The sequence below is a fragment of the Bufo bufo genome, chromosome 6 (genome assembly GCF_905171765.1).
Source record: "Bufo bufo chromosome 6, aBufBuf1.1, whole genome shotgun sequence".
Classification (NCBI taxonomy): Eukaryota; Metazoa; Chordata; class Amphibia; order Anura; family Bufonidae; genus Bufo; species Bufo bufo.
Window position 1 is genome coordinate 412,186,900 of NC_053394.1, and position 25,561 is coordinate 412,212,460.

Here is a 25,561-nt window from a genome sequence, read left to right on the forward strand (position 1 = left end):
TCAGTATGGCGGATATTTTGTGCTTACAAGATCGAATTGGTGGAAGGCGCACTCTTGTCTTAACATCTATAGGAGCCTGTCATAATTTATTTTTGTTTTTGGAGAGGAATAAGGACAATCCAGAACTAGATGGCTTGACGTTCACGGTGTTGTACAATAGAGACATTCACTTGGTCGTGTTTATGTACAACCCATACGTCGATACGGATGATATTTTTTTGTTCTTATCTAAATACTGCGAAAAAGTCGTTTACGCCCATAAAGTTATGGGTAGCCATGGTTTGTGGACTGGCAAACACAAGTATTTTGTGCGTTTCCGCCCTGATCCTCTGAGCCCAGGGGGTATGAGTCATCCTCCCCAAAGTTTTGTTATTGGCAGAGATAGAGGCCTCATTTTCTTTCAAGACGCTCCAAGTTATTGCCGAAAATGCAAGTTGTATGGGCATGTACAAGAGAATTGTCAGCAAACCTCCTTCGTCTGCTCGAAGTGTCATAAAGATGGGCATATCGCAAAGGATTGTAAAAATGCAATTATCTGTAATCTCTGTGAAGAAGCGGGGCATACTTTTAAAGAGTGTCCTTCACGTGGCTATAGAGCTAAGCCAAAAAGATTGTATGCTGATGTTGCAAGGGCAAGGGCTGCAGGGCCATCTCGGATCCCAGATCAGCCGTCTCAAACTCCTGTGCAGTTATCCCAGAATCCAGTTCAGGCGTCTCAAATGGCAGTTCAATCACAGACTGATATACATCAGAGTGGAAGTGTGCAGCAAGCTACTCCTATTGTTTCCCCTGTGGGGAGTAGAGAAAATGTGGAGATGGACATTTCCCAGGTGGAGGAAGATTTTCCCCAAATATTTGGTCTTCAGTCGGATCTTCAGGGAGAAGGAGAGGTGGTCTCTCCCTTACCTAAATCGCCAGTGCCCGGGTGGGATGAGATGGAGGACCCACAGGAGGATGGGAGAGGTGAACAAGGAGATTTTGTATCCACCAGTGACTTCATAACACCCACTACGAGATCAGCGGAGGAATCGCTGAGCTCAGTTGTAAAGAAACCCCGCTTATTACCGCCTCAGTACAGTGGAGTAGAACAGAGTCCGGTAAGGCAGGAGGCGTATCCTGCTGCTTGCATTCCGGACAACAGTGCTTTTTTGGACGAGTCAAAGGCCAGGGACTTTTGCTCAGGAGGTCAACCTCCCGACGGAATCGGATAAGGAAACAGTGGGGTACTGGTAACTATGTCCGAAATAAGATCTTGCAATGGGGGGAAAAGCTGAATTTCATGTCTTATCCTTGAATGTGAGGGTACTGAAATCAAGAGCTAGACGAACTGCAGTTTTTGATTATATTAAAAAACAAAATCCGGATATCGCATGTCTTCAAGAGTGCGGTATCTCAGAACCCGTCTGTGCTAATGAGTGGCCACATGGGAACTCAATTTGGTCAGGTTCTTGTATAAATAAGAATGATGGTGTGGGGATAGTTTTATGTCATAGAGATCTTGTTTTTGAAAGCTACACGGTGGTGGAGGTGGGGAGGTGCATTATGGCGATGATTAAGTACAAGGGGTGGCGGGTTAGGATTATTAACGTTTATTGTCCTACCGGGAAAAAAGAACGTCTAGAGTTACTAGACAAATTGAATTTTTTTCTGGTAGGTAGAGTGCCGACAATTTTATTGGGTGATTTCAATTGCACTATAGAAGGTGATAAGATGGATGTGACAGGGAATAGATTGCACAAAATTGTTTCAGATTTTTCTTTAACTGATTCTGCATTGATGTTAGGTAAACCCCCACCTGCTACCTTTAAAGCAGATAGGGGTGATTTTTTTTCTAGGATTGATTTTGTTTTTCTTTCCAAAAATTTATTTTGTAGGAAAATGTTATACCTTGATGTTATTTTTTCTGATCACATGTGCTTGTCTGTTTGGGTGGAAGGAGATGAGGAGATTACATATGGTAGAGGTGTGTGGAAACTGAATATGGGTTTGTTAGATGATGAGATGGTGATGAGAGTGTTTAAGTACCAGTATGAAAGATGGAAATTCAGAAAGGATGATTTTGTGAATGTTTTGTGTTGGTGGGATTGGATGAAATCAAGAATAAAACTTTTTTTCAAGAAATGGGGGTATAAGAGGGCGAGGAAGAGGAGGAATGAATACAATGAATTAAATAGGAGAGCTGAGTGGTTGTGGAAATTGAGTGCAATGGGTGTAGATGTGAAAGTTTTGTTGGAAGTTGTTAAAAGGGAAAAGAAAGTGTTTATGGAGAGAAAGGGTAAAGAGATTATTTTTAGGGCGAAAGTTGATATGATTGAGAAGAATGAAAAATGTTCTAGGTTTTTTTTCAAAAAGGTGTGTGGTAAAAAGGAAGATATGTTGGAAGTGGTTGATAGCAAGGGAGAGTGTGTTAGGGGTAAAAGTGTGATTGGGGCAGTGGAAGAGTTCTATGGAAATTTGTATGGGTTGAAGTGGATTGATAAGGACCTTATGATGGAGGTAATGAATGTTTTGGATGAAAAATTAAATGTAGAAAGTCAGAGTTTGGTGTGTGAGGATATTTCTACAGAAGAAATAAAGAAGATTGTGTGGAGTTGTAAAAAAAATAAGACACCGGGTAAGGATGGTATTCCGATTGAGTTGTATGTGAGAGCATGGGACTGGATGGGAAATGATTTTTTGGAAGTATGTAGGTATATGTGGGAAAATGGTGTAATAGGGGAGTCGATGAAAGAAGGCGTGGTAGTTCTGATTTTTAAAAAGGGTGACAAAAATAAACTCGAGAATTGGAGACCAATAACTTTATTAAATGCTGATTATAAGGTATTTGGTAAATTGTTGGCTAATCGGATGCGTGGTGTGATTGATAAGGTTGTGAATGAAGATCAAGTTTGTGCTGTGCCTGGGAGAAGTATGAATGAAAATTTAGTTCTATTGAGAGATTTGATTGGAGATTGCATGAGTAGAAAACAGAAATGCATGTTACTAGCGATAGATTTTGAGAAAGCATTTGACAGAGTGGCACACTGTTTTATGTTTGCAGTTCTAGAGCGAATGGGTTTTCCAAAGAAGTTTGTGGACTGTGTGAAGAGTTTGTATAGTGGGGTGTCAAGTGAGTTTATGATAAATGGTTGGTTGAGTAAAAAGGTGAATGTATGGAGTGGTGTGAGACAAGGCTGCCCAATGTCTCCTGTGCTTTTCATTAGTGTGATTGAGGTATTAATGTGTTTAATAAGGAAGGATAAAGTTATGAGAGGTATGTTGATTCCGGGGAGTATGGGTAAATGTGTGAAAGTGTTAGGATACATGGATGATGTGGTGATTGTAAGTGATAATATGGCTGCTATTAGGAGAGGAAGGTTATGGTTGGATATGTTTTGTGGTGCGTCTGCCTTTAAAATTAACTGGAATAAATGTGTGTTTAAATGTTTTGGGGATAGGAGTATTTGTCTGGAAGATGTTAAGAATGAGAATAATGAGGTGAAGGTGTTAGGTATTTTGTTTAATGATGATTTGAAAGGGAATGAGAGTTGGGATGAATGTGGGAGAAAGATTGAGAGGAAATTAAATTTCTGGAGGTTAAGAGATCTTTCACTCACAGGGAAAGTATTGATTATAAAAGCTGTTATTTTGCCAATTATCCTTTTTGTAGCAGGAGTATACCCTGCATGTTCAAAAAAAGTTGCGAAAGTTGAGAAACTGGTGTTTACGTTTCTTTGGGGAGGACGTATGGAGAAGCTGAAAAGAGAGTATGTGTATAAAAGAAGTGTGAATGGTGGTTTGGATTTCCCTAAGTTTGAAATTTTTCTTGGTTTGAATTATATTAAAAGTTTTGTGGTGTTGGTGGAGAAACAGAATAAGAGTGCATATATGGTAAGATACATGGCTGGATGGATGATGTATGGGTTGAAGTGGTGTGAAAGAGATGCTAGAGTGCCTGTGTCGTTTAAATGTCCAGTGTGGTATGAAGTGGTTGAAAGGTTTATTAGGAAATTTGATTTATTGGCTGTGAGAATGGAAGTGTTTAAAGATAAGAAAAAGGTGATGGCTAAATTTAGAGAAAATGAGGTTGCATGTGATATTGTAGGGTTAAGGTCGGATGTTGCATCAGTAGTGTGGAAGAAATGTTCAATAGTAGGCATATCAAATAGACAGAAAGATATTGTGTGGATGGGGTTGCAAAACATATTGCCTGTGCGTGAAGTCCAGAAAAAAAGGGATTTAATTAGGTCAGAAGTTTGTCCAAGAGATGGGTGCGGGGGATGTGAGTCTGTAAGACATTTATTTTGGGATTGTGGGTATGCAAATGATGTATGGAAAAGAGTGGGAGGTTTAGTTAAAGAGTTGACGGGTGTTGCGTATATGGACTGGAAAGTGGCGATGTTTGGTATTGGTGCGCGTGGTAGGATGAATACAAGGATTTTGTGGTATATAATGGTATGTGTTATGGAGAGTCTGTGGGATGTGAGGAATTTATTAGTGTTCAAGAAAGAAGTAGTGCCTGAGTGTGACTGTGTTAAGTTAGTTCTGTCTAGACTTTATGTAATTCATTTATGGGATAGACAGTATGGTGGAGGTATAGATTCAGAGGGAGTATGGAAGTTTAAAAAATGGAGATCGTTGATCAAGTATTGAATTAAGTTATGATGTATTGTGTTTGTTGTCTTTTGATGATGTGTTTTTTTTTTCTTCTGTATATATGAATTTTGACTTTATTTGAAAATAAAAAAAAAAAAAAAAAAAAAAAAAAAAAAAAAAATCTGTTCTTATCAGTTTAATATCTGATACGTCCCCTATCTGGGGACCATATATTAAATGGATTTTTCGAACAGGGAGATGGAAAAAGAGCTTGCTCTGTCCACTCCACGCATTGACCTGGTATTGCAGTACCTCCAGGACCGGTGCACCCCTTCTAATCCAGTATGAAAAAACAGAATGAAATTGAAATGGATTGCAAGCATCATCCTTCCAGCCAAGCAAGTGGAAAGTTGTGTGTGTCGTGCCTCCTTCAGCTTCTCCTCTGTCTGCCCAGTCAGTGCAGTGTTGCTTTTTGCATATAATACCTGCATCTAGTCTGTCAATCTCCTAATTGCATCAGCTGTCGGTTGTTTCCAGCACCAAGCAACCCATTCAGCCCCAGTGTCGTCACACACACCCTGGATCCAATTAAGACTGATGATTGGTTAATTGGCTTATCACCTGAATGAATTGTTTGGACCTCCCCTCCTCCACGTTTGATTTGGGCCTGTTGTGCACACCTCGGAGGGTTGCTGAGTCGTCTCTGGCAGGCAATTGACCCTTTTTTGTATCAAGTTGGCTGGATGTAACCATTTAGCTTTTGCAGTGCTTCAATAAATGAGTAAAGTTTGCCTGTGTCTCCCTCTTGTGGATCTTTTGAACTGGATTACTTAGTGGCTAAAAAGTAGCCCAGCACTTCCTATGCAGCTGGACCTACCTTGTCTGTTCAATGGACGGAACACTGCGCGTGTCACAAGAGCCTTGTCAGGTCAAGAGGTCAAAGAGGTCAAGTAAGGTCAGCTATTGGATGACATCACAAGGGCCCTGATGGAACACTCAACAATGGTGCCGTGACATCACAATCAACAATGGTTATCCTTTTTTTTTTTTTTTTTTTTTCCTTTCACTCACTACTATTCCTATCATGCTTTCTGCTTGGCGTGCTTTGGCACCGCACCAGGAATTTCGTGCGAAGAAAAGGCGTGTCCAAAAGTCGCGTGTGGGCGGAGCTATGCAGATAGCAAACACGAAAAGAAGCATGCTGGTGTGACTTCTGTGCGTAGGACGCGCGTGAACGTTTTCCCCGGTTTGTGAGAGAAAGAAGCCTCCCGGACTGTGTATTGGGCTGGGGACAGTAGTCTATTGCCTTCATTAGTGCTCTGCATTGGGGACCATCGGCCTGTACTGCGAACCCTTTTCAGGTTATCGCTTCTCGGCCTTTTGGCTAAGATCAAGTGTAGTATCTGTTCTTATCAGTTTAATATCTGATACGTCCCCTATCTGGGGACCATATATTAAATGGATTTTTCGAACAGGGAGATGGAAAAAGAGCTTGCTCTGTCCACTCCACGCATTGACCTGGTATTGCAGTACCTCCAGGACCGGTGCACCCCTTCTAATCCAGTATGAAAAAACAGAATGAAATTGAAATGGATTGCAAGCATCATCCTTCCAGCCAAGCAAGTGGAAAGTTGTGTGTGTCGTGCCTCCTTCAGCTTCTCCTCTGTCTGCCCAGTCAGTGCAGTGTTGCTTTTTGCATATAATACCTGCATCTAGTCTGTCAATCTCCTAATTGCATCAGCTGTCGGTTGTTTCCAGCACCAAGCAACCCATTCAGCCCCAGTGTCGTCACACACACCCTGGATCCAATTAAGACTGATGATTGGTTAATTGGCTTATCACCTGAATGAATTGTTTGGACCTCCCCTCCTCCACGTTTGATTTGGGCCTGTTGTGCACACCTCGGAGGGTTGCTGAGTCGTCTCTGGCAGGCAATTGACCCTTTTTTGTATCAAGTTGGCTGGATGTAACCATTTAGCTTTTGCAGTGCTTCAATAAATGAGTAAAGTTTGCCTGTGTCTCCCTCTTGTGGATCTTTTGAACTGGATTACTTAGTGGCTAAAAAGTAGCCCAGCACTTCCTATGCAGCTGGACCTACCTTGTCTGTTCAATGGACGGAACACTGCGCGTGTCACAAGAGCCTTGTCAGGTCAAGAGGTCAAAGAGGTCAAGTAAGGTCAGCTATTGGATGACATCACAAGGGCCCTGATGGAACACTCAACAATGGTGCCGTGACATCACAATCAACAATGGTTATCCTTTTTTTTTTTTTTTTTTTTTCCTTTCACTCACTACTATTCCTATCATGCTTTCTGCTTGGCGTGCTTTGGCACCGCACCAGGAATTTCGTGCGAAGAAAAGGCGTGTCCAAAAGTCGCGTGTGGGCGGAGCTATGCAGATAGCAAACACGAAAAGAAGCATGCTGGTGTGACTTCTGTGCGTAGGACGCGCGTGAACGTTTTCCCCGGTTTGTGAGAGAAAGAAGCCTCCCGGACTGTGTATTGGGCTGGGGACAGTAGTCTATTGCCTTCATTAGTGCTCTGCATTGGGGACCATCGGCCTGTACTGCGAACCCTTTTCAGGTTATCGCTTCTCGGCCTTTTGGCTAAGATCAAGTGTAGTATCTGTTCTTATCAGTTTAATATCTGATACGTCCCCTATCTGGGGACCATATATTAAATGGATTTTTCGAACAGGGAGATGGAAAAAGAGCTTGCTCTGTCCACTCCACGCATTGACCTGGTATTGCAGTACCTCCAGGACCGGTGCACCCCTTCTAATCCAGTATGAAAAAACAGAATGAAATTGAAATGGATTGCAAGCATCATCCTTCCAGCCAAGCAAGTGGAAAGTTGTGTGTGTCGTGCCTCCTTCAGCTTCTCCTCTGTCTGCCCAGTCAGTGCAGTGTTGCTTTTTGCATATAATACCTGCATCTAGTCTGTCAATCTCCTAATTGCATCAGCTGTCGGTTGTTTCCAGCACCAAGCAACCCATTCAGCCCCAGTGTCGTCACACACACCCTGGATCCAATTAAGACTGATGATTGGTTAATTGGCTTATCACCTGAATGAATTGTTTGGACCTCCCCTCCTCCACGTTTGATTTGGGCCTGTTGTGCACACCTCGGAGGGTTGCTGAGTCGTCTCTGGCAGGCAATTGACCCTTTTTTGTATCAAGTTGGCTGGATGTAACCATTTAGCTTTTGCAGTGCTTCAATAAATGAGTAAAGTTTGCCTGTGTCTCCCTCTTGTGGATCTTTTGAACTGGATTACTTAGTGGCTAAAAAGTAGCCCAGCACTTCCTATGCAGCTGGACCTACCTTGTCTGTTCAATGGACGGAACACTGCGCGTGTCACAAGAGCCTTGTCAGGTCAAGAGGTCAAAGAGGTCAAGTAAGGTCAGCTATTGGATGACATCACAAGGGCCCTGATGGAACACTCAACAATGGTGCCGTGACATCACAATCAACAATGGTTATCCTTTTTTTTTTTTTTTTTTTTTCCTTTCACTCACTACTATTCCTATCATGCTTTCTGCTTGGCGTGCTTTGGCACCGCACCAGGAATTTCGTGCGAAGAAAAGGCGTGTCCAAAAGTCGCGTGTGGGCGGAGCTATGCAGATAGCAAACACGAAAAGAAGCATGCTGGTGTGACTTCTGTGCGTAGGACGCGCGTGAACGTTTTCCCCGGTTTGTGAGAGAAAGAAGCCTCCCGGACTGTGTATTGGGCTGGGGACAGTAGTCTATTGCCTTCATTAGTGCTCTGCATTGGGGACCATCGGCCTGTACTGCGAACCCTTTTCAGGTTATCGCTTCTCGGCCTTTTGGCTAAGATCAAGTGTAGTATCTGTTCTTATCAGTTTAATATCTGATACGTCCCCTATCTGGGGACCATATATTAAATGGATTTTTCGAACAGGGAGATGGAAAAAGAGCTTGCTCTGTCCACTCCACGCATTGACCTGGTATTGCAGTACCTCCAGGACCGGTGCACCCCTTCTAATCCAGTATGAAAAAACAGAATGAAATTGAAATGGATTGCAAGCATCATCCTTCCAGCCAAGCAAGTGGAAAGTTGTGTGTGTCGTGCCTCCTTCAGCTTCTCCTCTGTCTGCCCAGTCAGTGCAGTGTTGCTTTTTGCATATAATACCTGCATCTAGTCTGTCAATCTCCTAATTGCATCAGCTGTCGGTTGTTTCCAGCACCAAGCAACCCATTCAGCCCCAGTGTCGTCACACACACCCTGGATCCAATTAAGACTGATGATTGGTTAATTGGCTTATCACCTGAATGAATTGTTTGGACCTCCCCTCCTCCACGTTTGATTTGGGCCTGTTGTGCACACCTCGGAGGGTTGCTGAGTCGTCTCTGGCAGGCAATTGACCCTTTTTTGTATCAAGTTGGCTGGATGTAACCATTTAGCTTTTGCAGTGCTTCAATAAATGAGTAAAGTTTGCCTGTGTCTCCCTCTTGTGGATCTTTTGAACTGGATTACTTAGTGGCTAAAAAGTAGCCCAGCACTTCCTATGCAGCTGGACCTACCTTGTCTGTTCAATGGACGGAACACTGCGCGTGTCACAAGAGCCTTGTCAGGTCAAGAGGTCAAAGAGGTCAAGTAAGGTCAGCTATTGGATGACATCACAAGGGCCCTGATGGAACACTCAACAATGGTGCCGTGACATCACAATCAACAATGGTTATCCTTTTTTTTTTTTTTTTTTTTTTCCTTTCACTCACTACTATTCCTATCATGCTTTCTGCTTGGCGTGCTTTGGCACCGCACCAGGAATTTCGTGCGAAGAAAAGGCGTGTCCAAAAGTCGCGTGTGGGCGGAGCTATGCAGATAGCAAACACGAAAAGAAGCATGCTGGTGTGACTTCTGTGCGTAGGACGCGCGTGAACGTTTTCCCCGGTTTGTGAGAGAAAGAAGCCTCCCGGACTGTGTATTGGGCTGGGGACAGTAGTCTATTGCCTTCATTAGTGCTCTGCATTGGGGACCATCGGCCTGTACTGCGAACCCTTTTCAGGTTATCGCTTCTCGGCCTTTTGGCTAAGATCAAGTGTAGTATCTGTTCTTATCAGTTTAATATCTGATACGTCCCCTATCTGGGGACCATATATTAAATGGATTTTTCGAACAGGGAGATGGAAAAAGAGCTTGCTCTGTCCACTCCACGCATTGACCTGGTATTGCAGTACCTCCAGGACCGGTGCACCCCTTCTAATCCAGTATGAAAAAACAGAATGAAATTGAAATGGATTGCAAGCATCATCCTTCCAGCCAAGCAAGTGGAAAGTTGTGTGTGTCGTGCCTCCTTCAGCTTCTCCTCTGTCTGCCCAGTCAGTGCAGTGTTGCTTTTTGCATATAATACCTGCATCTAGTCTGTCAATCTCCTAATTGCATCAGCTGTCGGTTGTTTCCAGCACCAAGCAACCCATTCAGCCCCAGTGTCGTCACACACACCCTGGATCCAATTAAGACTGATGATTGGTTAATTGGCTTATCACCTGAATGAATTGTTTGGACCTCCCCTCCTCCACGTTTGATTTGGGCCTGTTGTGCACACCTCGGAGGGTTGCTGAGTCGTCTCTGGCAGGCAATTGACCCTTTTTTGTATCAAGTTGGCTGGATGTAACCATTTAGCTTTTGCAGTGCTTCAATAAATGAGTAAAGTTTGCCTGTGTCTCCCTCTTGTGGATCTTTTGAACTGGATTACTTAGTGGCTAAAAAGTAGCCCAGCACTTCCTATGCAGCTGGACCTACCTTGTCTGTTCAATGGACGGAACACTGCGCGTGTCACAAGAGCCTTGTCAGGTCAAGAGGTCAAAGAGGTCAAGTAAGGTCAGCTATTGGATGACATCACAAGGGCCCTGATGGAACACTCAACAATGGTGCCGTGACATCACAATCAACAATGGTTATCCTTTTTTTTTTTTTTTTTTTTTCCTTTCACTCACTACTATTCCTATCATGCTTTCTGCTTGGCGTGCTTTGGCACCGCACCAGGAATTTCGTGCGAAGAAAAGGCGTGTCCAAAAGTCGCGTGTGGGCGGAGCTATGCAGATAGCAAACACGAAAAGAAGCATGCTGGTGTGACTTCTGTGCGTAGGACGCGCGTGAACGTTTTCCCCGGTTTGTGAGAGAAAGAAGCCTCCCGGACTGTGTATTGGGCTGGGGACAGTAGTCTATTGCCTTCATTAGTGCTCTGCATTGGGGACCATCGGCCTGTACTGCGAACCCTTTTCAGGTTATCGCTTCTCGGCCTTTTGGCTAAGATCAAGTGTAGTATCTGTTCTTATCAGTTTAATATCTGATACGTCCCCTATCTGGGGACCATATATTAAATGGATTTTTCGAACAGGGAGATGGAAAAAGAGCTTGCTCTGTCCACTCCACGCATTGACCTGGTATTGCAGTACCTCCAGGACCGGTGCACCCCTTCTAATCCAGTATGAAAAAACAGAATGAAATTGAAATGGATTGCAAGCATCATCCTTCCAGCCAAGCAAGTGGAAAGTTGTGTGTGTCGTGCCTCCTTCAGCTTCTCCTCTGTCTGCCCAGTCAGTGCAGTGTTGCTTTTTGCATATAATACCTGCATCTAGTCTGTCAATCTCCTAATTGCATCAGCTGTCGGTTGTTTCCAGCACCAAGCAACCCATTCAGCCCCAGTGTCGTCACACACACCCTGGATCCAATTAAGACTGATGATTGGTTAATTGGCTTATCACCTGAATGAATTGTTTGGACCTCCCCTCCTCCACGTTTGATTTGGGCCTGTTGTGCACACCTCGGAGGGTTGCTGAGTCGTCTCTGGCAGGCAATTGACCCTTTTTTGTATCAAGTTGGCTGGATGTAACCATTTAGCTTTTGCAGTGCTTCAATAAATGAGTAAAGTTTGCCTGTGTCTCCCTCTTGTGGATCTTTTGAACTGGATTACTTAGTGGCTAAAAAGTAGCCCAGCACTTCCTATGCAGCTGGACCTACCTTGTCTGTTCAATGGACGGAACACTGCGCGTGTCACAAGAGCCTTGTCAGGTCAAGAGGTCAAAGAGGTCAAGTAAGGTCAGCTATTGGATGACATCACAAGGGCCCTGATGGAACACTCAACAATGGTGCCGTGACATCACAATCAACAATGGTTATCCTTTTTTTTTTTTTTTTTTTTTCCTTTCACTCACTACTATTCCTATCATGCTTTCTGCTTGGCGTGCTTTGGCACCGCACCAGGAATTTCGTGCGAAGAAAAGGCGTGTCCAAAAGTCGCGTGTGGGCGGAGCTATGCAGATAGCAAACACGAAAAGAAGCATGCTGGTGTGACTTCTGTGCGTAGGACGCGCGTGAACGTTTTCCCCGGTTTGTGAGAGAAAGAAGCCTCCCGGACTGTGTATTGGGCTGGGGACAGTAGTCTATTGCCTTCATTAGTGCTCTGCATTGGGGACCATCGGCCTGTACTGCGAACCCTTTTCAGGTTATCGCTTCTCGGCCTTTTGGCTAAGATCAAGTGTAGTATCTGTTCTTATCAGTTTAATATCTGATACGTCCCCTATCTGGGGACCATATATTAAATGGATTTTTCGAACAGGGAGATGGAAAAAGAGCTTGCTCTGTCCACTCCACGCATTGACCTGGTATTGCAGTACCTCCAGGACCGGTGCACCCCTTCTAATCCAGTATGAAAAAACAGAATGAAATTGAAATGGATTGCAAGCATCATCCTTCCAGCCAAGCAAGTGGAAAGTTGTGTGTGTCGTGCCTCCTTCAGCTTCTCCTCTGTCTGCCCAGTCAGTGCAGTGTTGCTTTTTGCATATAATACCTGCATCTAGTCTGTCAATCTCCTAATTGCATCAGCTGTCGGTTGTTTCCAGCACCAAGCAACCCATTCAGCCCCAGTGTCGTCACACACACCCTGGATCCAATTAAGACTGATGATTGGTTAATTGGCTTATCACCTGAATGAATTGTTTGGACCTCCCCTCCTCCACGTTTGATTTGGGCCTGTTGTGCACACCTCGGAGGGTTGCTGAGTCGTCTCTGGCAGGCAATTGACCCTTTTTTGTATCAAGTTGGCTGGATGTAACCATTTAGCTTTTGCAGTGCTTCAATAAATGAGTAAAGTTTGCCTGTGTCTCCCTCTTGTGGATCTTTTGAACTGGATTACTTAGTGGCTAAAAAGTAGCCCAGCACTTCCTATGCAGCTGGACCTACCTTGTCTGTTCAATGGACGGAACACTGCGCGTGTCACAAGAGCCTTGTCAGGTCAAGAGGTCAAAGAGGTCAAGTAAGGTCAGCTATTGGATGACATCACAAGGGCCCTGATGGAACACTCAACAATGGTGCCGTGACATCACAATCAACAATGGTTATCCTTTTTTTTTTTTTTTTTTTTTCCTTTCACTCACTACTATTCCTATCATGCTTTCTGCTTGGCGTGCTTTGGCACCGCACCAGGAATTTCGTGCGAAGAAAAGGCGTGTCCAAAAGTCGCGTGTGGGCGGAGCTATGCAGATAGCAAACACGAAAAGAAGCATGCTGGTGTGACTTCTGTGCGTAGGACGCGCGTGAACGTTTTCCCCGGTTTGTGAGAGAAAGAAGCCTCCCGGACTGTGTATTGGGCTGGGGACAGTAGTCTATTGCCTTCATTAGTGCTCTGCATTGGGGACCATCGGCCTGTACTGCGAACCCTTTTCAGGTTATCGCTTCTCGGCCTTTTGGCTAAGATCAAGTGTAGTATCTGTTCTTATCAGTTTAATATCTGATACGTCCCCTATCTGGGGACCATATATTAAATGGATTTTTCGAACAGGGAGATGGAAAAAGAGCTTGCTCTGTCCACTCCACGCATTGACCTGGTATTGCAGTACCTCCAGGACCGGTGCACCCCTTCTAATCCAGTATGAAAAAACAGAATGAAATTGAAATGGATTGCAAGCATCATCCTTCCAGCCAAGCAAGTGGAAAGTTGTGTGTGTCGTGCCTCCTTCAGCTTCTCCTCTGTCTGCCCAGTCAGTGCAGTGTTGCTTTTTGCATATAATACCTGCATCTAGTCTGTCAATCTCCTAATTGCATCAGCTGTCGGTTGTTTCCAGCACCAAGCAACCCATTCAGCCCCAGTGTCGTCACACACACCCTGGATCCAATTAAGACTGATGATTGGTTAATTGGCTTATCACCTGAATGAATTGTTTGGACCTCCCCTCCTCCACGTTTGATTTGGGCCTGTTGTGCACACCTCGGAGGGTTGCTGAGTCGTCTCTGGCAGGCAATTGACCCTTTTTTGTATCAAGTTGGCTGGATGTAACCATTTAGCTTTTGCAGTGCTTCAATAAATGAGTAAAGTTTGCCTGTGTCTCCCTCTTGTGGATCTTTTGAACTGGATTACTTAGTGGCTAAAAAGTAGCCCAGCACTTCCTATGCAGCTGGACCTACCTTGTCTGTTCAATGGACGGAACACTGCGCGTGTCACAAGAGCCTTGTCAGGTCAAGAGGTCAAAGAGGTCAAGTAAGGTCAGCTATTGGATGACATCACAAGGGCCCTGATGGAACACTCAACAATGGTGCCGTGACATCACAATCAACAATGGTTATCCTTTTTTTTTTTTTTTTTTTTTTCCTTTCACTCACTACTATTCCTATCATGCTTTCTGCTTGGCGTGCTTTGGCACCGCACCAGGAATTTCGTGCGAAGAAAAGGCGTGTCCAAAAGTCGCGTGTGGGCGGAGCTATGCAGATAGCAAACACGAAAAGAAGCATGCTGGTGTGACTTCTGTGCGTAGGACGCGCGTGAACGTTTTCCCCGGTTTGTGAGAGAAAGAAGCCTCCCGGACTGTGTATTGGGCTGGGGACAGTAGTCTATTGCCTTCATTAGTGCTCTGCATTGGGGACCATCGGCCTGTACTGCGAACCCTTTTCAGGTTATCGCTTCTCGGCCTTTTGGCTCGATCAAGTGTAGAGATACACTGGTCTCAGTTGGAAGGTGCTTGGGGTACCCGGCTGCTCGGTCTTTGGAGCGGGCCCTGGTTTATAGCCAGGGTCTTAACCATTGCTACTATTGGGCAGGCGGCTTAGTCCCCAAGCAACGGGAAGGCGATCCGGAGAGGTGAGGCGAGTGATGGCTGGTTCACCTAACGCACCAAATACAGTTCGGCTGTTTATTTCGGAGGAGAAGAGACGGGAGTACGGAGTTCTTCACGTTCAACAGGACGTCTTGGAAGGAGTACTGAAGATGCCCCACGATTCCATCTTCTGTCTGCAGATGTTCCCACAGCAGGGGTTCTATGACGTTTCTTTCTATACGAGGAGTGACATGCGGACCTGTTACCTGAGGAGTCAAGAGTTTGCTGGTCGACCGGAGCTGCAGGGGATTCGTTTCGTTGCCCATGAGACCAAGGAGCGGGTTCCTTTGCTGATCCACATGTATAATCCTTTTGTGACAGATGAGGAGGTTCTGGCCTTCCTCAGAAGGTACTGTGTTTTTGTTTCAGGAGTGGAGAGGAAGAAGAACATTCTTGGGACTTTTAATGGAATGAGGAGAGTCTGGGTGGAGCTCCGCCAGGACCCTAACGGGATAGGTGGGTTGTCTCATCCCCCCCAGAATTTCTCCATAGGTACAAATCGGGGATATCTCCGTTACCCCAGCCAACCGGATTTCTGCAGGAACTGCTTTGGGTTTGGCCATACAAAAGATGGATGTGACAAAGGGCCAGTATGCAGGAACTGTCTGGAGCCAGGCCATGTGGCCTATGAGTGTGATAAGGGCCGCAAATGCCATCTGTGCGGCTCTGGGCTACACCTGGCCAGACAGTGCCCGACTCTGAATGAGGGAACTGTGGGACAGGCACCTGGTGAGATGAGCCAAGCTAGGACTTATGCTGCAGTCGTGAGGAGTGATCCTCCTCCTCGTCCTCTCCCTGAGGTAAAGGAGCCGGACCCAGTGGAGGATCCCACCGGTCTCCATGAGATGGAGGAGGTCGCCCCGGAGACAGTACTTGATCTGCTAAGGGGTGAAGGGGAGAATACTTTGCTTCCCACAGAGTCTGAGGTTCCAGTGGATCCTGGAGAGATGGTAGTGGATAAGGCGAGTTTGAAAAGGAAAACAGATGATGATAGTCCTATTCCACTGAGCCAGAAAATTGATGAGTTTGAGAGCACGGGGGGCGGGGATGATGGAGACTCTAATCCCCCCATTGACTCGGACTCCTCTTCTTCTTCTGTGAGTACAGGTTACTTGGAAAGAAGTACTGTTAAAAAATTTGCAACAAACTTACACTTTCAGAAGAGTATACAGGACATAATTAAGGAGCACCCTGAAATAGAGTCTGCAGAAGACTCGGGGCCCTCGGCACCGAAAAACAGCAAAAGTAAAGGGAAAAGTATTTCGGTGAAGAAAAAGTAAAAATGTTTTGATGTATTATGATGTTTTCTTTTTTCCTAAAAATAATGTGATATGCATTTAACTTTGGGTTCCTTAAATGTGAGGAGCATTCGTTCAGCAGTGCGGAGAACTGCAATTTTTGATATAATTTCTGGATACTCGTTTGATATTTTATGTTTGCAGGAATGCAACTTACAGGAAGAACCTGGAATTACTGAATGGGCCGGAGGGAAGGCGGTGTGGTCTGTATCACAGGGGAAGTGTGAAGGGGTTGGAGTATTATTTAAAGGGAATGACTTTAATGTGAAGAATGTAATTCATGTAGTCCAGGGGAGGGTGTTATTAGTTTATTTTGAATATAGAGGTGAAAATTATAGGTTATTTAATGTGTATGCGCCGGCCGGCAGGAAAGAGAGGGGGGAGGTGTTCGAGAAACTATATTTTTTTCTGGGGGGGAGGGAGAAGACCTTCTTAGTAGGGGACTTTAATTGCACAATAGGTGCTGGGGAGAGAAGTAATGTACAAGGTGGTGGGAATAGTGGGATGGATAGTACAGGAAAACAATTAAAAGAATTAATTGGTCTATTTGATTTTCAGGATGCTTTTAGGGTTAAAAATGATGGTTCTATAGGATATACTTATTTCAGTAATACTGGGAATGTGTCATCAAGGATTGATTTTGTTTTTGTTTCCAGATCCATTTCCGTTTTGGACTTTAAGAGGAGGAGGGTTCCTTTTACGGATCATGCCTGGATTGAATGTGTGGTAGGCAATGGTGGTAGGTATGAATATGGGAAAGGTGTATGGAAGTTGAATGTGTCTCTGTTGATGGATGAGTGTATTTGTGAACAGTATAAAGAGTGGTTGAGAATTTGGGAGCTGAGAAAGGATGAATTTTATAGTGTGTCTGAATGGTGGGATTGGGTGAAGCAAGAAACTAAAAGGTTTTTTATAAAGAAAGGATGTGAGAAGGCAAGGAAGAAGAGGGAAGAGGATGAAAGGTGGCAAAGAAGATTGGATTATTTGTATGAAGTAAAACGTTTAGGTATGGATGTGGAGCGCGAGATAGAGGAAGCTAAAGAAAATGTAAGGAGAACGTTGGATGAGAGGGGGAAGAGAATTATTGCACAAGCAAGGGTGGAAGTTAAGGAGAAAGACGAGAAGTGTACCAAATTTTTCTTTAAGAAGGCGTTTAGTAAAAAGACAGAAATAGTGAGTGTGTTTAGAGATGATGGTGTGGAAGTATTGGAAAAGGATGAGGTGTTGGATGAAGTGTGGAAGTTTTATTCTGAGTTATTTTCGGAGAAAAATCGTGACTACAGTTTGGAAGAAGAATGCTTAAGTTATGTGGATGGGAGTTTGAATAGTGTGGATAAGGATTTTCTGGGTAGCGATATAAGGAAGAGTGAGATAGAAGATGCAGTGAATGGAATGAAGAAAGGGAAAGTAGCTGGGAGTGATGGTTTGCCCGTAGAGTTTTATTGTACGTTTTGGGATGTGATTGGAGACTATGTGTGGAATGTGTGTAAGGAGGTGTTAGAAAGGGGAAACCTAACTAAAAGTATGAAGGAAAGTATTATTGTGTTATTATTCAAAAAAGGAGAGAAGAGATATCTAAAAAATTGGAGGCCGATAGCGCTTTTGAACTGCGACTATAAAATCGTTGCAAAATTAATAGCGAACAGGTTTAAGAGTGTGGTAGAATGCATGGTGGGTGAAGAACAAATGTGTGCGGTGCCGGGTAGGAGAATTTCAGAGTGTTTGTTAGGTTTGAGGGATGTATTGTATGATTGCAAAAGTAGGAAGCAAGGTGTGGCTGTTGTTGCGGTTGATTTCGAAAAGGCATATGATAGGGTAGGACATGATTTTATGTTTAAAGTTTTGGAGAGAATGGGAGTGCCTGGGAAAATGATTAACTGGATTAGATGTTTGTATACGGGGATTGGGAGTAGGATTCAAGTGAATGGGTTTCTGAGTAAAAGTGTGTGTGTTAGATCTGGGGTGAGGCAGGGGTGTCCGTTATCACCAATATTGTTTATTTGTGTGATTGAGCCGTTGTTAGGGATGTTTAGGCGGGACAAAGTGATGAGAGGAGTGGAGATTCCGGGGAGTGGAGGTAAGGATGTACGTGTGATTGGCTATATGGATGACGTGACTGTAGTATGTAAATCAATGGCAGCAGTTAGAAGGTCAAAGTTATTGATTGAATGTTTTTGTTTGATGAGTGGATTTAAGTTAAATGTTGATAAAAGTGAGTGCAAGTTCTTTTGGGATTGGAGAGAAAATGATATATGTGTATGGCCGGTACGAGAGGGTGGTATGGAAGTACTTGGAGTTATATTTGATGAAGATTTGTATGGAAAGGCGAGTTGGGAAAGGGCAGCTGTTAGGATACAAAATAAGATAAACTTTTGGTCTACAAGGACTTTATCTATGGAAGGTAGGGTTTTAGTTATTAAATCTGTTATTTTACCTATTTTGTTATATATTAATTATGTGTTTCCCCCACCAGATCGGGGCCTGGCAAAAATTATTAGGATGGTTTTCTGTTTCTTTTGGAATTCGAGTATGGAGAAATTGAAACGAGAGAAAGTGGTGAAGAAGAGAGCGAATGGTGGGAAAGGTTTGATGAATATTGAAAGGTTCTTGGCGGTCAAGTATGTAAGTTTTTGCATAACTGTTAGTATGAAAGAAAATGTGTATGGCTGCTTGCTGAGGTATTTAGCTGGGAGAATATTGGTAAGGTATAAATTGATGGTGACTGATTCAAGAGTGCCAATAAGTTTTGACGCTCCGTGGTTTTATGTAAGGATGGAAAGGTGTATTAGGAGGAATGAACTGATGGATGTGAGTAAACAGGATTGGTGTGAAAATAGGAAAGTGATGGAGAAATTGGAAGCCAGAGAGACTGTGGAATGTGTGAGTGGGCTAACGGAAAATGAGAGTAAGCGTGTATGGAAGAATGTGTGTAACAAGGAACTAACAAATAGGCAGAAGGATATGGCATGGGCAGTAACTCATAAGTGTCTGCCAACGAGGGAGTTCCAACGTAGGAGGGGGATTATAGATAATGAAAGGTGTCCGAGGGTTGGATGTGGAGGGTGTGAGAATTATATACATTTGCTTTGGGATTGTGCATTTGCAAAGAGTGTTTGGGGAAGGATGGGGAAATTGGTTAAAGGATTGACTGGGATTGAAGTATTGACTTTTCATATGATGATGTATGGTTTGTGTGGGATAAATAGAGAGAAAGCGAGAGTGTTGTGGTTTATTGTTAATTGTGTCAAAGAGGTTCTATGGGATGTACGTAATATTTTGGTGTTTAAACAGAATGAGGTTGCGGTGGATGAATGCTTGGGCATGATCCGAAGTAGGTTGTTTCTTTATGTACTTTGTGATAGGGAAAGGATGGGTACAGTAGACGCTGAAGGCGTCTGGAAGTTTAAAAAATGGCGGTTCTGGTTATGATAAGTAATTATGTTCTTTTCTTTCAGAAAAAGGGAAGTTATCAGAAGTTAAAGAATGATTAAATTTAATTGTTCCTTTTTTGTGGGGCTAGGTGGGAGATGGGGTGTAGTATGATAAGTCTTGAGATAATAAAAAAGTTTATGTTGTTGTATTATTGTATGATTTTTATGACCTTGTCTATGTTGTGGTTTTGTAGAGCCTGAAATGTAGGCCTTAATGATATTTTCGTATTGTATTATGACATGGATTATGTAGTGTATTTTGTTACTTTTCAATAAAAAATTAAAAAAAAAATCTGTTCTTATCAGTTTAATATCTGATACGTCCCCTATCTGGGGACCATATATTAAATGGATTTTTCGAACAGGGAGATGGAAAAAGAGCTTGCTCTGTCCACTCCACGCATTGACCTGGTATTGCAGTACCTCCAGGACCGGTGCACCCCTTCTAATCCAGTATGAAAAAACAGAATGAAATTGAAATGGATTGCAAGCATCATCCTTCCAGCCAAGCAAGTGGAAAGTTGTGTGTGTCGTGCCTCCTTCAGCTTCTCCTCTGTCTGCCCAGTCAGTGCAGTGTTGCTTTTTGCATATAATACCTGCATCTAGTCTGTCAATCTCCTAATTGCATCAGCTGTCGGTTGTTTCCAGCACCAAGCAACCCATTCAGCCCAGTGTCGTCCACACACCCTGGATCCAATTAAGACTGATGATTGGTTAATTGGCTTATCACCTGAATGAATTGTTTGGACCTCCCCTCCTCCACGTTTGATTTGGGCCTGTTGTGCACACCTCGGAGGGTTGCTGAGTCGTCTCTGGCAGGCAATTGACCCTTTTTTGTATCAAGTTGGCTGGATGTAACCATTTAGCTTTTGCAGTGCTTCAATAAATGAGTAAAGTTTGCCTGTGTCTCCCTCTTGTGGATCTTTTGAACTGGATTACTTAGTGGCTAAAAAGTAGCCCAGCACTTCCTATGCAGCTGGACCTACCTTGTCTGTTCAATGGACGGAACACTGCGCGTGTCACAAGAGCCTTGTCAGGTCAAGAGGTCAAAGAGGTCAAGTAAGGTCAGCTATTGGATGACATCACAAGGGCCCTGATGGAACACTCAACAATGGTGCCGTGACATCACAATCAACAATGGTTATCGTTTTTTTTTTTTTTTTTTTTTTCCTTTCACTCACTACTATTCCTATCATGCTTTCTGCTTGGCGTGCTTTGGCACCGCACCAGGAATTTCGTGCGAAGAAAAGGCGTGTCCAAAAGTCGCGTGTGGGCGGAGCTATGCAGATAGCAAACACGAAAAGAAGCATGCTGGTGTGACTTCTGTGCGTAGGACGCGCGCGAACGTTTTCCCCGGTTTGTGAGAGAAAGAAGCCTCCCGGACTGTGTATTGGGCTGGGGACAGTAGTCTATTGCCTTCATTAGTGCTCTGCATTGGGGACCATCGGCCTGTACTGCGAACCCTTTTCAGGTTATCGCTTCTCGGCCTTTTGGCTAAGATCAAGTGTAGTATCTGTTCTTATCAGTTTAATATCTGATACGTCCCCTATCTGGGGACCATATATTAAATGGATTTTTCGAACAGGGAGATGGAAAAAGAGCTTGCTCTGTCCACTCCACGCATTGACCTGGTATTGCAGTACCTCCAGGACCGGTGCACCCCTTCTAATCCAGTATGAAAAAACAGAATGAAATTGAAATGGATTGCAAGCATCATCCTTCCAGCCAAGCAAGTGGAAAGTTGTGTGTGTCGTGCCTCCTTCAGCTTCTCCTCTGTCTGCCCAGTCAGTGCAGTGTTGCTTTTTGCATATAATACCTGCATCTAGTCTGTCAATCTCCTAATTGCATCAGCTGTCGGTTGTTTCCAGCACCAAGCAACCCATTCAGCCCAGTGTCGTCACACACACCCTGGATCCAATTAAGACTGATGATTGGTTAATTGGCTTATCACCTGAATGAATTGTTTGGACCTCCCCTCCTCCACGTTTGATTTGGGCCTGTTGTGCACACCTCGGAGGGTTGCTGAGTCGTCTCTGGCAGGCAATTGACCCTTTTTTGTATCAAGTTGGCTGGATGTAACCATTTAGCTTTTGCAGTGCTTCAATAAATGAGTAAAGTTTGCCTGTGTCTCCCTCTTGTGGATCTTTTGAACTGGATTACTTAGTGGCTAAAAAGTAGCCCAGCACTTCCTATGCAGCTGGACCTACCTTGTCTGTTCAATGGACGGAACACTGCGCGTGTCACAAGAGCCTTGTCAGGTCAAGAGGTCAAAGAGGTCAAGTAAGGTCAGCTATTGGATGACATCACAAGGGCCCTGATGGAACACTCAACAATGGTGCCGTGACATCACAATCAACAATGGTTATCCTTTTTTTTTTTTTTTTTTTTTCCTTTCACTCACTACTATTCCTATCATGCTTTCTGCTTGGCGTGCTTTGGCACCGCACCAGGAATTTCGTGCGAAGAAAAGGCGTGTCCAAAAGTCGCGTGTGGGCGGAGCTATGCAGATAGCAAACACGAAAAGAAGCATGCTGGTGTGACTTCTGTGCGTAGGACGCGCGTGAACGTTTTCCCCGGTTTGTGAGAGAAAGAAGCCTCCCGGACTGTGTATTGGGCTGGGGACAGTAGTCTATTGCCTTCATTAGTGCTCTGCATTGGGGACCATCGGCCTGTACTGCGAACCCTTTTCAGGTTATCGCTTCTCGGCCTTTTGGCTAAGATCAAGTGTAGTATCTGTTCTTATCAGTTTAATATCTGATACGTCCCCTATCTGGGGACCATATATTAAATGGATTTTTCGAACAGGGAGATGGAAAAAGAGCTTGCTCTGTCCACTCCACGCATTGACCTGGTATTGCAGTACCTCCAGGACCGGTGCACCCCTTCTAATCCAGTATGAAAAAACAGAATGAAATTGAAATGGATTGCAAGCATCATCCTTCCAGCCAAGCAAGTGGAAAGTTGTGTGTGTCGTGCCTCCTTCAGCTTCTCCTCTGTCTGCCCAGTCAGTGCAGTGTTGCTTTTTGCATATAATACCTGCATCTAGTCTGTCAATCTCCTAATTGCATCAGCTGTCGGTTGTTTCCAGCACCAAGCAACCCATTCAGCCCCAGTGTCGTCACACACACCCTGGATCCAATTAAGACTGATGATTGGTTAATTGGCTTATCACCTGAATGAATTGTTTGGACCTCCCCTCCTCCACGTTTGATTTGGGCCTGTTGTGCACACCTCGGAGGGTTGCTGAGTCGTCTCTGGCAGGCAATTGACCCTTTTTTGTATCAAGTTGGCTGGATGTAACCATTTAGCTTTTGCAGTGCTTCAATAAATGAGTAAAGTTTGCCTGTGTCTCCCTCTTGTGGATCTTTTGAACTGGATTACTTAGTGGCTAAAAAGTAGCCCAGCACTTCCTATGCAGCTGGACCTACCTTGTCTGTTCAATGGACGGAACACTGCGCGTGTCACAAGAGCCTTGTCAGGTCAAGAGGTCAAAGAGGTCAAGTAAGGTCAGCTATTGGATGACATCACAAGGGCCCTGATGGAACACTCAACAATGGTGCCGTGACATCACAATCAACAATGGTTATCCTTTTTTTTTTTTTTTTTTTTTTCCTTTCACTCACTACTATTCCTATCATGCTTTCTGCTTGGCGTGCTTTGGCACCGCACCAGGAATTTCGTGCGAAGAAAAGGCGTGTCCAAAAGTCGCGTGTGGGCGGAGCTATGCAGATAGCAAACACGAAAAGAAGCATGCTGGTGTGACTTCTGTGCGTAGGACGCGCGTGAACGTTTTCCCCGGTTTGTGAGAGAAAGAAGCCTCCCGGACTGTGTATTGGGCTGGGGACAGTAGTCTATTGCCTTCATTAGTGCTCTGCATTGGGGACCATCGGCCTGTACTGCGAACCCTTTTCAGGTTATCGCTTCTCGGCCTTTTGGCTAAGATCAAGTGTAGTATCTGTTCTTATCAGTTTAATATCTGATACGTCCCCTATCTGGGGACCATATATTAAATGGATTTTTCGAACAGGGAGATGGAAAAAGAGCTTGCTCTGTCCACTCCACGCATTGACCTGGTATTGCAGTACCTCCAGGACCGGTGCACCCCTTCTAATCCAGTATGAAAAAACAGAATGAAATTGAAATGGATTGCAAGCATCATCCTTCCAGCCAAGCAAGTGGAAAGTTGTGTGTGTCGTGCCTCCTTCAGCTTCTCCTCTGTCTGCCCAGTCAGTGCAGTGTTGCTTTTTGCATATAATACCTGCATCTAGTCTGTCAATCTCCTAATTGCATCAGCTGTCGGTTGTTTCCAGCACCAAGCAACCCATTCAGCCCCAGTGTCGTCACACACACCCTGGATCCAATTAAGACTGATGATTGGTTAATTGGCTTATCACCTGAATGAATTGTTTGGACCTCCCCTCCTCCACGTTTGATTTGGGCCTGTTGTGCACACCTCGGAGGGTTGCTGAGTCGTCTCTGGCAGGCAATTGACCCTTTTTTGTATCAAGTTGGCTGGATGTAACCATTTAGCTTTTGCAGTGCTTCAATAAATGAGTAAAGTTTGCCTGTGTCTCCCTCTTGTGGATCTTTTGAACTGGATTACTTAGTGGCTAAAAAGTAGCCCAGCACTTCCTATGCAGCTGGACCTACCTTGTCTGTTCAATGGACGGAACACTGCGCGTGTCACAAGAGCCTTGTCAGGTCAAGAGGTCAAAGAGGTCAAGTAAGGTCAGCTATTGGATGACATCACAAGGGCCCTGATGGAACACTCAACAATGGTGCCGTGACATCACAATCAACAATGGTTATCCTTTTTTTTTTTTTTTTTTTTTTCCTTTCACTCACTACTATTCCTATCATGCTTTCTGCTTGGCGTGCTTTGGCACCGCACCAGGAATTTCGTGCGAAGAAAAGGCGTGTCCAAAAGTCGCGTGTGGGCGGAGCTATGCAGATAGCAAACACGAAAAGAAGCATGCTGGTGTGACTTCTGTGCGTAGGACGCGCGTGAACGTTTTCCCCGGTTTGTGAGAGAAAGAAGCCTCCCGGACTGTGTATTGGGCTGGGGACAGTAGTCTATTGCCTTCATTAGTGCTCTGCATTGGGGACCATCGGCCTGTACTGCGAACCCTTTTCAGGTTATCGCTTCTCGGCCTTTTGGCTAAGATCAAGTGTAGTATCTGTTCTTATCAGTTTAATATCTGATACGTCCCCTATCTGGGGACCATATATTAAATGGATTTTTCGAACAGGGAGATGGAAAAAGAGCTTGCTCTGTCCACTCCACGCATTGACCTGGTATTGCAGTACCTCCAGGACCGGTGCACCCCTTCTAATCCAGTATGAAAAAACAGAATGAAATTGAAATGGATTGCAAGCATCATCCTTCCAGCCAAGCAAGTGGAAAGTTGTGTGTGTCGTGCCTCCTTCAGCTTCTCCTCTGTCTGCCCAGTCAGTGCAGTGTTGCTTTTTGCATATAATACCTGCATCTAGTCTGTCAATCTCCTAATTGCATCAGCTGTCGGTTGTTTCCAGCACCAAGCAACCCATTCAGCCCCAGTGTCGTCACACACACCCTGGATCCAATTAAGACTGATGATTGGTTAATTGGCTTATCACCTGAATGAATTGTTTGGACCTCCCCTCCTCCACGTTTGATTTGGGCCTGTTGTGCACACCTCGGAGGGTTGCTGAGTCGTCTCTGGCAGGCAATTGACCCTTTTTTGTATCAAGTTGGCTGGATGTAACCATTTAGCTTTTGCAGTGCTTCAATAAATGAGTAAAGTTTGCCTGTGTCTCCCTCTTGTGGATCTTTTGAACTGGATTACTTAGTGGCTAAAAAGTAGCCCAGCACTTCCTATGCAGCTGGACCTACCTTGTCTGTTCAATGGACGGAACACTGCGCGTGTCACAAGAGCCTTGTCAGGTCAAGAGGTCAAAGAGGTCAAGTAAGGTCAGCTATTGGATGACATCACAAGGGCCCTGATGGAACACTCAACAATGGTGCCGTGACATCACAATCAACAATGGTTATCCTTTTTTTTTTTTTTTTTTTTTTCCTTTCACTCACTACTATTCCTATCATGCTTTCTGCTTGGCGTGCTTTGGCACCGCACCAGGAATTTCGTGCGAAGAAAAGGCGTGTCCAA

General features: G+C 44.4%; 12 non-coding genes and 1 pseudogene across 12 annotated transcripts; all 13 read left to right on the top strand.

The window, feature by feature from the left end:
• Window positions 1-4,703: 4,703 nt before the first annotated feature.
• On the top strand, window positions 4,704-4,909 carry LOC121006462 (annotated as a pseudogene).
• A 1,030-nt stretch (window positions 4,910-5,939) lies between these two features.
• LOC121006299 lies at window positions 5,940-6,130 on the top strand. The gene has a single exon (XR_005780160.1). It is a non-coding gene; the product is annotated as a U2 spliceosomal RNA (small nuclear RNA).
• Window positions 6,131-7,160: 1,030 nt separating this feature from the next.
• Window positions 7,161-7,351, top strand: LOC121006301. Its single transcript, XR_005780161.1, has one exon. It is a non-coding gene; the product is annotated as a U2 spliceosomal RNA (small nuclear RNA).
• Window positions 7,352-8,381: 1,030 nt separating this feature from the next.
• Window positions 8,382-8,572, top strand: LOC121006302. The gene has a single exon (XR_005780162.1). It is a non-coding gene; the product is annotated as a U2 spliceosomal RNA (small nuclear RNA).
• A 1,031-nt stretch (window positions 8,573-9,603) lies between these two features.
• LOC121006303 lies at window positions 9,604-9,794 on the top strand. Its single transcript, XR_005780163.1, has one exon. It is a non-coding gene; the product is annotated as a U2 spliceosomal RNA (small nuclear RNA).
• Window positions 9,795-10,824: 1,030 nt separating this feature from the next.
• LOC121006304 lies at window positions 10,825-11,015 on the top strand. Its single transcript, XR_005780164.1, has one exon. It is a non-coding gene; the product is annotated as a U2 spliceosomal RNA (small nuclear RNA).
• A 1,030-nt stretch (window positions 11,016-12,045) lies between these two features.
• On the top strand, window positions 12,046-12,236 carry LOC121006306. The gene has a single exon (XR_005780165.1). It is a non-coding gene; the product is annotated as a U2 spliceosomal RNA (small nuclear RNA).
• A 1,030-nt stretch (window positions 12,237-13,266) lies between these two features.
• On the top strand, window positions 13,267-13,457 carry LOC121006307. Its single transcript, XR_005780166.1, has one exon. It is a non-coding gene; the product is annotated as a U2 spliceosomal RNA (small nuclear RNA).
• Window positions 13,458-19,676: 6,219 nt separating this feature from the next.
• LOC121006368 lies at window positions 19,677-19,860 on the top strand. Its single transcript, XR_005780222.1, has one exon. It is a non-coding gene; the product is annotated as a U2 spliceosomal RNA (small nuclear RNA).
• Window positions 19,861-20,889: 1,029 nt separating this feature from the next.
• On the top strand, window positions 20,890-21,080 carry LOC121006308. Its single transcript, XR_005780167.1, has one exon. It is a non-coding gene; the product is annotated as a U2 spliceosomal RNA (small nuclear RNA).
• Window positions 21,081-22,109: 1,029 nt separating this feature from the next.
• Window positions 22,110-22,300, top strand: LOC121006309. The gene has a single exon (XR_005780168.1). It is a non-coding gene; the product is annotated as a U2 spliceosomal RNA (small nuclear RNA).
• Window positions 22,301-23,331: 1,031 nt separating this feature from the next.
• Window positions 23,332-23,522, top strand: LOC121006310. The gene has a single exon (XR_005780169.1). It is a non-coding gene; the product is annotated as a U2 spliceosomal RNA (small nuclear RNA).
• Window positions 23,523-24,553: 1,031 nt separating this feature from the next.
• On the top strand, window positions 24,554-24,744 carry LOC121006312. The gene has a single exon (XR_005780171.1). It is a non-coding gene; the product is annotated as a U2 spliceosomal RNA (small nuclear RNA).
• The last annotated feature ends 817 nt before the right edge of the window (window positions 24,745-25,561 follow it).